This window comes from Acanthisitta chloris, unplaced genomic scaffold (genome assembly GCF_000695815.1).
Source record: "Acanthisitta chloris isolate BGI_N310 unplaced genomic scaffold, ASM69581v1 scaffold33168, whole genome shotgun sequence".
NCBI lineage: Eukaryota > Metazoa > Chordata > Aves > Passeriformes > Acanthisittidae > Acanthisitta > Acanthisitta chloris.
The window spans coordinates 6,772-18,474 of record NW_008685981.1 but is presented as its reverse complement, the minus strand read 5'-3'; positions in this window follow the sequence as shown (position 1 = coordinate 18,474).

Here is an 11,703-nt window from a genome sequence, read left to right as displayed (position 1 = left end):
AAATTCCAAGGGCAAATCCTCATTCAGTTCTCCCAGCTCCTTCCTCAAAACAAGTATTTCAAGCAAAGGTAAAATACAAAACAAGAGGCAACATAACTGAGCCTGATTTTCCAGAAGATCCAAATCATGTCCAGCTGAAGAAACTACTCTTGGAGCCGTGTCCATCTAGAAACCCAAACATTGAGACACTTGGTATTGCTATTCAGATCTGAAGTGTTGACCAAGGTTTTCATTTCACTCGATGATTATTATTCTGAGGCAGTAAAACATGTTTATACAACCATCTGGAAATCCATGTATCCCCGCTGACCTGAGAGTCCAGTAGGGAGATGGAAGCAACCAAGCCTTGCGATAAACATATTTTCGAGTTTACAAATCTGCCATCAAAACTCTGAGGGGAAATGTTTGGCTGTTCGTTCAAGCATATACTACTTCAAGATGGGTTTGTAATAAAAGTCCTTAACACTGCACATCCAAGAGATTTGCAGGCTGCAGTGCAACCTTTCAGAGCTCTGCTCCGTTACATGTTAACTACATGAACAATGCTGATGTGGTTTGGATTTCACCGTATTTGGCTGGACTTAACCAAAACCAATACAAAACCTGCCCCAGTGTGAGCCAGTACCAGCCGGATTCCGAGTCCTTCTGCAGCTGACGTTTCCCTTCAGCATCACTGCAGTTTGGGAGGTTTGCTTTGGTGACCTGTGGCCTTTCTTTCTTCCCACCCGCCTCATTCTTTCTTTCTTTGCTATGTATGATAATTTGGGGAAAATCATAGCCTAGGGCAACACACCTGACGGCTTCCCACCCCAAAATCATTTACCATTTAATGCACGGTTACATTCATTCTTCTGCCTTTATAGTTCCCTAATGAGCTTGAACTGCAATTAACAAAATGATTGTGTTCACTTTAGTACAATGCACCTGCAAATACCAGGATGGGAAGTCATATTTAAAACACAAAAATACACTCAGTATATATTTCAGCAGAAGTCTGATATTCCAGCATGGGCTTGTATTTTAACAGGTGCCAGTGGCTGACATTGCTGTCTTTTTAAAATGTTTATTTTAATTGGTCAAAGATGTCCTTATATCATCTTCTCATCCATGCTGCAAGGATTTTGTGAGCAAAATTACAAAATACTTTGTTTTTCTACTGAAATAGCTTCCTATCCTGCACTGAATAATTTTTGTTGTAAAAGTTCGGGTCAAAGCTAGCTTTAAGGCCTCTCTTGTATGCACACAGATCTTTTTAAAACCATTGTTAGGATTCTTTCACAACTAATATTTATGAGAAAAAATGCCTGCTAAAAATAAATGATCACTTATCACATATTATTTCATTGACATTGGACAGAGTTGCAACAAATATGTGACACCCTACTGCATACTGCAGCACACCTCCTGCCTACACGTTTTTGATGATTTTGGGGAGAAGAAAGAAAAAAGAAAAGATGCTTTATTTTTTTCTCTGCTTGCTAAATGGAGCACAAACTAGAAACAATGTGGTATAGGCAGAAACAAACACTTGCTGCATTCACATTGCTCCATCTATTGCTCTTGCTCAGTGTTTTTCCTCTATGTCACAAAATCTGAAATACTGTGGTTGGAAGGAGCCCCTGGAGCTCATCTCTTCCAACCTCCTGCTCATACAGAGCCAGTCCAGCTTCAGGTTGGATCAGGTTGTTCAGGACCTTTACTAGTCAAGTTCGAGAAATCTCCAAAACTGGAAATTTTACAACTTCTTGGGGTTCAAGTGCTAAACCACTGCTGCTGTGAAGAATTCTTTCCTTATATTCAGTCAGATTTCCCTTTGCTATAATCTGTGGCAGCTGCCTCCTGTCCTTCCACTGTGCACCTCTGAGAAGAGTCTGGCTTCATCTCCTCTACAACCTCATTTTGGGTTATGGAAGAGTACTAAATAAATTAGGGTTCCCCCACCTTTCCTCATGCGTCACCAGCCCAGCTGCCGAAACACCGCAGCTGCTCTGAGCTCTCCTCAATTTTCCAGTATGCCTACCAAAGAGCCCTCACTTGGAATCAGTACTCCAGTGGCATCCAAACCAGCACAAGTAGTGGGGAATAGTTAGGCTCTATGGGCTTGTTTACCTATGAGATCTTTAATTCTTTAATGCACATACCACATTTTCCCTCAAGCTCTGCCACGACGCACAAAGAGCTGAAAACAGATCTTGCTAATGAAAACCAAGACAAGACATTGAACACTTGAGCCTCTTCCCATGCTTTTCATCACCTTACACACTCAGCAGAAGGCCCACATCTCCCTTGGTCTCCCTTGTGTTTCATGTAGAAATAACCTGCTTACACTCCAAAAGCCTCATCAGTTCCAACTCCAGCTGAGCTTTGACTTCCCTAACTCTGTTCCTACATGCCCAGGCAACATTTCTATATTCCTCTTTGGTTTCTTGTCCCTGCTTCCACCTCCATACTCTTCCCTTTTGCATGTGAAATCAGTCAGGAGTTCCCCGTTCAGTCAAGCTGGCCTCCTGCTATACCTGCTCAGCATCCTGAACATCAGGATGGACTGTTCCTGTGCTTTGAGGAGGCTGTCCTTGAAGATCAAGCAACTTTCATGGGTCTCTCTGGCCTCCAGGGCAGACTCCCAGGACATTCTGTTTACCAGTTCCCTGAACAAGCCCAAGTCCACATGCCTGAAATTTTGGGTGATTATTATATTATTTGCCTTCCCCACTTCCTTCAGGGTCTTAAACAACCATCTCATGATACTACTGCCAAGTCACCCCAGAACAGTTCTTCCTCATTCAGGAGCAACAGACCCAGCACAGTGCTTCTGTCAGTTAGCTCATCCGGCACCAGCAACAAAACGTTGTCACTCATGCACTTGTCTCTCAAATTGCTCATGCCCCATCACACTGCCCTTCCAGCAAAGGTGGGGAAAGTCATGGTTCTCCTGAAAGGGCTTAGCCCAGGGTCAGAAATCAGCCTTCTGCCTGAGTTAACAGTAGGTTATTCCTATTGTGACTTTATAAGCTGAGGTACTGTCACTGGAAGCAAACTGTAAGATGACAGTTGGAATTCATACCACATAGTGCAACAATCACAAGCACCTTTGAAAGAGGTCCATTTTGACAAATCCACCCATTGCCTCACTTGTAAAGGATGCCTGGAGTACTTTATACAGCACAGAAATAAAGGCAATGCAACACAGAAGTGTTCACTGACAGCCAATGTAGGCCTGCAGGTGAGCAGCACTGGCTCATTTCAGGACCAGGTAAGAAGAGACATTACATGACCTACCTAAATGATGAAAGCTCCAAAGCCAGACAGACCAGAGGGCAAGGCCAGGAAGTAAGTAAGGGAAGAGATATGTCTGTACCTTGTGGGCTCAATACCCAGCATCAGTCAACTCCAGTGACTGCCAGGGACCTCAGTTCTTATAAAAATGAAAGAATCTGCAGAACTGCAACTGAATAACTTTAGGTACCTGACACTGTCTTTTTAATGAACCTGGGTAGTAGCTGCACCTTGGCTTGTTTATAAATCAGGAGACAGGTACTGTTTTTAACCTTTAGCCAAATTCCCACTCAGAATCTTCCAACCCCACTGAAAGCAGTAAGCGAAAAGGCAAACCTGGCCTTCAGTATGAACTGAAACTTGCAGTTTGCACAGGCTAGGGATGTAAATGAGTGCCTGATTTGACTGTGACTCATTAACCCTCTCAGACAGCTCTAATGACTGGCTTGTCCTGGCTCTTCAGCAAGAATGAACTCAGAACTTCTCCTATCCATACACTGACTATTGAGACATTTATATCTCTGGGTCATCGACCTCCTTTCTGCGCATCAGAAGTCCTTAACTCCCCCTCCAACGCTACCACTGCCACCATCCTTATTTGAGCACCTGATAAATGTGACTGAAATTATCTTCCCAACACCCACGCAGGATGGATTTCCTCCATGTTAATGATAAGGCAATGACAGGACAATAAGGGGTAGATTTTTTAAAATGGAATTTAGTTCAAGTTCATGCGAGTTTCAAGAAAGCTTTACTTTGCCTCTGAGCTGATTGAGCTCACAAGCCTTGATTTTGCTTAGTGCTCCTGGAGCCGCCAGAGTTCAGGCCAAGCAAAAGTGCCAAGTTTCACACTGTTTCACACATGAAACCATAAATCCCTCTCCAGAACCCCAGGGGCATGAGGGGGGTCGCTGCTCAAAAGGTTCATGAACTTGGATAAAGTCGAGCAGATATCAGAATTTGTAATAATGTACTAAACGAAGTTCTTTCCAGAAGTCTTTCATGGGCCAATACAAAATAGCTAATAACATGAAGTTTTGCTGAATCAGGCTATTAGTAAAACAAAACATGACCATATTTCATTCTTAGTTTTAAGTTTTTAAGTTAATTCATTGCATTACTTTCCCCTTGAAAATCCAGAGGCAGTTTTTGTTTATCTAAGGCCATTTAAACTTTTGGTAGGTATCTGAACATGATTCTTTCCTGTTTTGTTTGCTTGTATTTCTAAAGTGTGCACCTACCAAACACAGACAAATGTCCATATACTACACAAGGTGAGATTATCTGAAAATGTTTCACTAATCATAAAATGGTTATTTTGAAAATCTTCAGAAACATTTACCTGTACATAACATGAAGTAATAATTTGACAGTATTTCTTACCTGCTCACTTTAGCAAAAAAGTAATAGGAACATCTTTGGAAGTAACGGTTACTATGCCAAATCCTTTACAACTCTCAGCTGTTGGTTTTCAGTGAAAACTATAACCAGATAGTTTCCACTATTTTATCCCACTGAAGTTTTAGAGCAAGACTTGCCATTCAATGTGCAGGATGCTCAGAATACAAACTGAGAAATATCTGGCCACCTACCCTGCAAGCACATATATCAGCACACTAAAGGAGCCCTTGGTTCATGGTTGTTTTGAAACTCAAATTTCAAGAGAAAAGCATATCTTGACAGGCAGATTTGAGACTTAGTCATGATAAATAACAAGGTACTCCATTGCCATGCTAGGACAGTGCTAACAAGAAATGGGAGAGTCAGATTTTCTTAGCTTCAGAGCAGTGGTTAAAAGAAGCCAATGGACAGAGGAATGAAAAGGACTCACATCTGATTCATACCAGTCACAGATGCAACTGATTCAGTGGAAGATGTTTAGTCTCTTTACTTCATATTTAAATACGAAACCTCATTTCAACATATATTTATCACTGCCATGTCAATAAGTTTTGCAACAAGCAGGACCAGACATTCTGACAGTATGTAACACTGCACAGTGTTTTGCATGCAGTTTACGCAGCACTTTACTCACTGGGTAATGGCCATATCTCAGCCCATTGAGGAACGCAAGTCCCAGGGCCTTGGAAATATTTCTCCACCCTGACAGACATTCTTCAGGGAGTAGCAGTCCCCTATAGACAGGTATCTTCCAGACATCCATCACTGGGCTCTGGGAGCAGCACCAATGATTACTGAGGACAGATTTTCATCTCCTGTCTGCTTAGCACACAAAACTGACATGACTAAAGAGTAGCGAAAAAATGTAAAATCTGAAGGAACCTTTAATCTCCTCAGTTAAAAAGAAAAAAATGCAACCACTTACTAATGGAATGTTAAGATTGTGTATTAAACCCACAAAAGTCAGAAAATGAAGGAATTAAAGACTCCCTTGGCTCTTTTAACCCTTCCCTCTGCCTATGTATATTACAGGCTTTTTGTTACACAGGCACATAACACCAGGCAAAGGGACGTAACTGTAGGTGATGTGAAAGGGGGTGCATGACTTGTTGTGAAGTACAGAAATGGAAACGTTAATAACTAGTCATTTTATGTTGTAAAAGTTTAATGTTCACTATTAAGGAATGGCAAGACACTAAAGAAACAGCAAGATGTTGTAATGGAGCTAAATGAAATACTGAAGAAATGAGCTGTTCCTCACTGTAAATATTTTGGTTGCAGTTTACTTGCGGTGGTATTTATCTTCCCATGAACTGAAATGAAGGTAATATGTCAGAGTAAGTAACTCTCCCCCAGTTTATTCCTGCATGTAACAGGCTGTTTGTCCTGCATAGAGCACACATATTTGTATTTGAGCCCCACACCTGCAAAACTCAGCATGCTCCCCCCTCACTAAGCTTGCAAGCTCCATAGTTGCTGCATTCCAAGGAGCTGCACACTTCCCAATCCGTAATGCACACATCCTCCTCATGTGCAAGGTAATATTATTATCCTGGTTTTACAAATGAGAATCCTAAAGACAGAGAGATTAAAGCTGAGCATTTCAAAGCATCCCAGTTAATTAAAATGACTGGAAAATGGGTGTCCAAATTGTTTAGATACCTTTGAAGTCTCAGAATAATGACATTGCTCAAGGTCACACAGGGAGTTTATGGCTGACCCACAACTTGAACCCAGATCTCCAGCGTCCCACTCCAGCACCTTAATCACAAAGGCATCTTTGCTTTCCAATTTAGTACTGGCCAGACCTGGTCCACACGCAAACTGGTTACCAACAGACAAAACCTGTCATTACGCTATATAATGTAGCTAGCTATCTCTACCCTACAGGATAAACAGCAGTGCATTTAGGCATCTCCAAATTCCTTAAGGTACATATCATTACAAAACACTTAAAAGGCAGGAAGAGCTATTTGAGAATTAGCACGAGGACAGCGCACTCCAGCTCCATGGCCGAGTATTTTGCTGTCTCTCCTGTCCTTAGTCTGGTGGCCCCACTGTTATACTCCTCTTTTTCCTCATGCAGTATTTCCTGTTAGCAGTTTTACTCACCAAAGCCCATCTTGTTGCTATCAGCCTGGCTGTAAATTCCACTACGTTTTGTGACCTGACGTACCTGACACTAGAGCCACCAGTATTCTTGGCATCAGACTTGCTAGACTACAGCACAAAAATAAACCCTCAACGTTACTCAGAGCAGTACAGAGATTTCAACAATAGGGAATATGGTGGAAGAGTTCTTGCCCCAAGAAAAAACTCAGAAAGGACATGTTGGAGAGACCCCCACACCATAAAGAAGAGTTTCTGCACACAGCACTGCCAGACACTAGCACTGAATGACACCCATTGGCCTTTCTCATGCCTTTGGTGGCCTAGTATAGGACTGTGCTTCACAAGCCAGTTTTGATATTCATTAATAAACTTGATCCCAAATTCTCTCGAGCATACACTCCAATTACACACTCCTCTCATTTAGAGCTGCAAGTCAGAAAGCTACGCTTTACAAATGCTGATTCCTGTCATTGGCACAAATTCTTCAGGCCTTGGTATGAACAGAAGCAGATACATAAAGCAAAACTTCCCAGATGGATTCAGTCTCAGGTTCTCCCTAGACACACCAACACCCTCCAGGATGTGGAACACAATGGAAAACAGAGATCAACATAGAACAGACAAAGACACACACCTAACATGCTGACTTTTTATCATGGAGGTTGCTAATTTCCCATGCTAAGAACAACCTTTGGAACTAAAATTAATTATGTGTCTCATTCTGAGTGCATCAAAGCGTAGACAGGCTTTTTAAAGGAGTCAAGATCAGCTCAGCTGTGCTTTTGTTATCTAGCCCAAGGTTAAGGATTTGGCCTTGGGCTAACAATTGGCTCAGAAAACCAGGATCATGTAATGAGAGTTCCAGGAAGGGAGAAAAACCAAAGCTTGGTAAAGGCACGCTCTTCAAAGTGTCCCAGTACTTGACCTTCTTTCCTTACGCCCTCCCTCAGATGAATGAGGTGAAGAGAGGAATGGATGCTGAAACCTTGAAGGAAGTACTTGCACACAAAAGGAGCTGGCAAGACCTTCCCAGATTCTCCCCAGACACTCAGACTCACAAAGAAGAGCCTGACAACAAATTTCCCTCACCACTTAGATGGAAAAGTAGGCACCAGCAACCCACTGAGTGGGTCAGATCTCAAGAGGAGAATGTTCTTGCAAAAGATAACACCTGGTTTATTTTCTTTGATATAAACCAAAAGTTAAGCTGCTTCTATTTGAGAATCAAATATAGGCCTCCGAGACCCTCCAGCAGGCAAGAGGTGCAATAACTACCTGCCAGGAGCATGGCCTGCTGGGTTAGAGGAAGCTGTTTGCAAAATACTGATATTTTTTTTTAATGGATTTTGGTTGCCTGTCTCTTTGGGTTCTTTTCCTCAGAACCTGCACACAGGAGAGTCACAGACCACACTTTCTCAACTTTTGCTGCTGAGAAGAGCCAGAAGGTTCCACTCATGCTCCTAACACCATCTTCCCAGGGCTTGGTCCTTCTCTCCAAGGAACTGGCAGTGGGCACGCACCAGTAACCCAACAGGTGTGCAGGAGCTCTCTTTAAATGACTCTGCCCTCTAGGGTACATTTGGGTTATATTTTGAAAGATTAAAATCCTTTCACCTGCAAACCCAGGAGACTTCTTTGCCTAGTGCAACAAGAAGTAGTTAATAATTAACTATTTCTTAAAAAAAATAATAATCACCAGGCCAGGAAGCATTAATCAATTAGTCTTTGATCCTCCCCTCAGTAATAACATCTAGTACATGGGTTACTGCTAATCCTAAGTAACCAAAAATGTTGATGGACTGCAAAAATATTCGTGGTTGAGAAAAGGAAAACTTCAAGTCAGTTTCCTTCTGATCTTTGAGTCTCAAGGTGCCATTCTGAGGCCTCTCCCCAGAGAATGTGAGGAAATTTTAAGAATCTTGGGCTCCATGGTGTCCTCACACGATTCCAGCAAGGGAAGCTTTAAGGCATTCCATAATCCTTACACTGAAAACAGTAAAATTACAACATTTGTAACCCAAATTGAACAACAGGAATAAAAGAGTATCAATAATGTCAGTATTTTGCAGAACAAACCCACGCATTTTTTTTTTTCACTCAAAGCTATAGGGCCCACCTTTTATTTACAGTGTCAGGGGCTGGGAAAACAGCTTCCGTGTGCTTTAGGACTTGGTCAAATAGCAACAGTTTGCAACATCAAAACTGCCTTCATGTTAACATTACGATGTCAACTAGAAGATCAGAATTCTTCATTAAAAGAGACCAAAAAAGCTCTTAAAGTGACAGACTGTTTTTAAGTAAAAGTTTTTTTCATTCAAAGGAACAGATAAAATACAAGCAGGAGAAAAAGTTGTGTAAAAACTGTCCTTAAAATAGAATAACTTCACACAACAGCCAGTGGTGTTCGTAAGAAATAATACAAACCCTGTCTCTCTTCCTAATTTCTAGGGAGTCAGTAACTCCTTTGGTCTATGAAGTCCTATATGAAATTATTGGTAAGTCATGAGAAATATGCACAAGTCAAGACTATCATGAAATGAATCATTGTTTGTGGCTGTAAATCAGAACCATTCTGCGCAGTCCCCGTGCTCGGCGCAGCCCCAGTCAGATAGCCCTTTCCTCTTCCTCATCCCATCACCACTGGCCTTGCAATTAAGCTTCAATATGCCTGTGTGCATATTATTGATGTGGAAACAGCTATTTCCATCATGCCACAGACATTCTATACTTTTGAAGTCTGTGGTTACAAGAGTCATTATTCCATACAACACTTTCCCATCACTCGGGTGTGCAGGATGCCATAAAAAGGGGTTTGTGCAAGTTCCAAGCTACTGAAGTTATGCCAATCGTTACCTTAAACACATTATTTTTTATATGCGGTCAGTCTGCCTTCTGAGGATTTGCTTTAATAAAGAGGACTGGATTGTCTGAGAACAAAGTCAGCAGAGCTGTGCTGATTTGCAGATCTGGTTGATATTTCCACCTTTTAATCTGCATATTGTTTCCAGGATGATGATGATAGTAATCACAGTAGTAGTAATAAAAAAATATAATAATTCGCTTCTGTTTGTAGTGAAACACTGCTGGAGATGAAGGCTCTGTTTTAATGAGACACACACTGAATGAAACAGTATCCTGCAGTGCAAGAAGGACATGTCAGCTCTCCACTGCCTTGGTATTATGAGCCACACTACAGTACAATATTCATAATTTTCTAGGTGATCTCCCCGAAAAAAACTTCTTAATTTAATCTCTAATGGGATTATCAGCCTCATTAAATTGCAAATCTTCCACAGCCCAGCTGTTGTGGGAACATGAACTTTCATAATGTTATCAGTTCGCTGCTCGATCTCTTTACCTGAAGTCCCTCTAGAAACTTTTAACACTTCCAGCTTCAAAAGCCTGCAGTGTCCTTTCCCACTTCCCTCACCAACAACTTCTTCCCACAGAAAAATCCTTTTTTGTCAAATTAAAAAGGCACCAACCTACTTCTTCCCCCTGCAGACCTCACCCAGTGGCTCTGGTCTAATTTCTGTGTGGGCAGCCAAGTACATTTTGCAGAAGAATGAGCTGTGAAGGCAAACCTTTCATGAGCCCAGAACCAGGCTGATCGGCTGCAAGGTCCCTACCCTGGAGAAGTCCAACAGCTCTCTGTCTCTGTTCACCTATCAAGGGCAACACAAGCCCAGGCAGGTATTCCAGCCAAGTGCCTTCACAGCACTATGGAAATACAGATGCAAATGAGCTTTGGCCCTCAGACTTCTGGCAAGTTACACACACAGTCCCTGGTGTTACAGGGCGTCTCCTGCTGCGCCCAGCGGGTGCAAGCCTTCGGACCCTTCCCAAGCCAAGGGAAAGCTGGGACAGACTTGCCTCTGTAAAGGACACAGAACAGGACAAAACCAGAGTACCTGCTTTTCTAAGTGACCATTGCACAACGCTTGCAGACAAAAGGTTGCTAAATCATGGAGGGCACTGACAGGTGACTAGATTCCAAAAAGAGAGGAAACTCTTCCTTAGGAAACCATTACTGCTTGTTGCAGGCAAGGCTGTCAGGAATACAGGTAATGAATGATTAGTACTGGAGAGACAGGAAAGAAGTAATCTTAAAATACTTTTTGAATTCTTTTTGTGCCCAAACAAGGCAAAAGTAGTAGACACACACAGCTACTTTTTCACACACCTGCAAAACCTCTTAGGAGAAATAAAGAAGAAAACTTTGGAGTGCAGCAGAGTAAGATTATACTCTGAAGGAGCTAGGAATTCTTCCTTGTACACAGTAGTCTAACAAAATAAAACACTGTTGTTTGTATCCAACACCCTCCTTCCAGCAGTAACATGTACAATCCAAGTGTCCTTCTGAATCCAGCTTCTTGTTTCCTTCCTATGTAACTAAAAACCAAAGTGGTTTGTGCCTGAAACAATGTTTAAAAATACATTTTAATGCCTTTGGCTTTTCATCATTATTTTGAGCAGTTTAAGTCAACTGGGAACAAGATTCGTGGTTCTCCTGTACTTGTGTTGCAAGAACACAACACATTAAGTTCTCACAGCAGTAGTCTGTCCTACCCAAAAAGGGTAGCCTTAATATAAAGGAGAAGCTAAACATTCCATATCCATAATTAGATAAATAATACTTCAGGCAAGATATGGCACCTTTAAAAGTGCCTTTTCAGTCTTGGATTTTTCTCTGCTTGTTACTACAGAAACCATCTAGCAACCAAAATCTAACACAGACTCCACCCAAAACAGAGAAAAACAATATAGACAGAGTAGACTTTTCCTCCCCCTTTTTCCCCCCCTTTCCCTCTCCCCCCCTCTTTTTTAAAGGGTGGGTGAGTGCTAAGGAAAAGTATCTTACTGTGCAAAGGAGAGGAGCATTTTGCATGCAGTTGAAACAGTAAAGCTCTGATT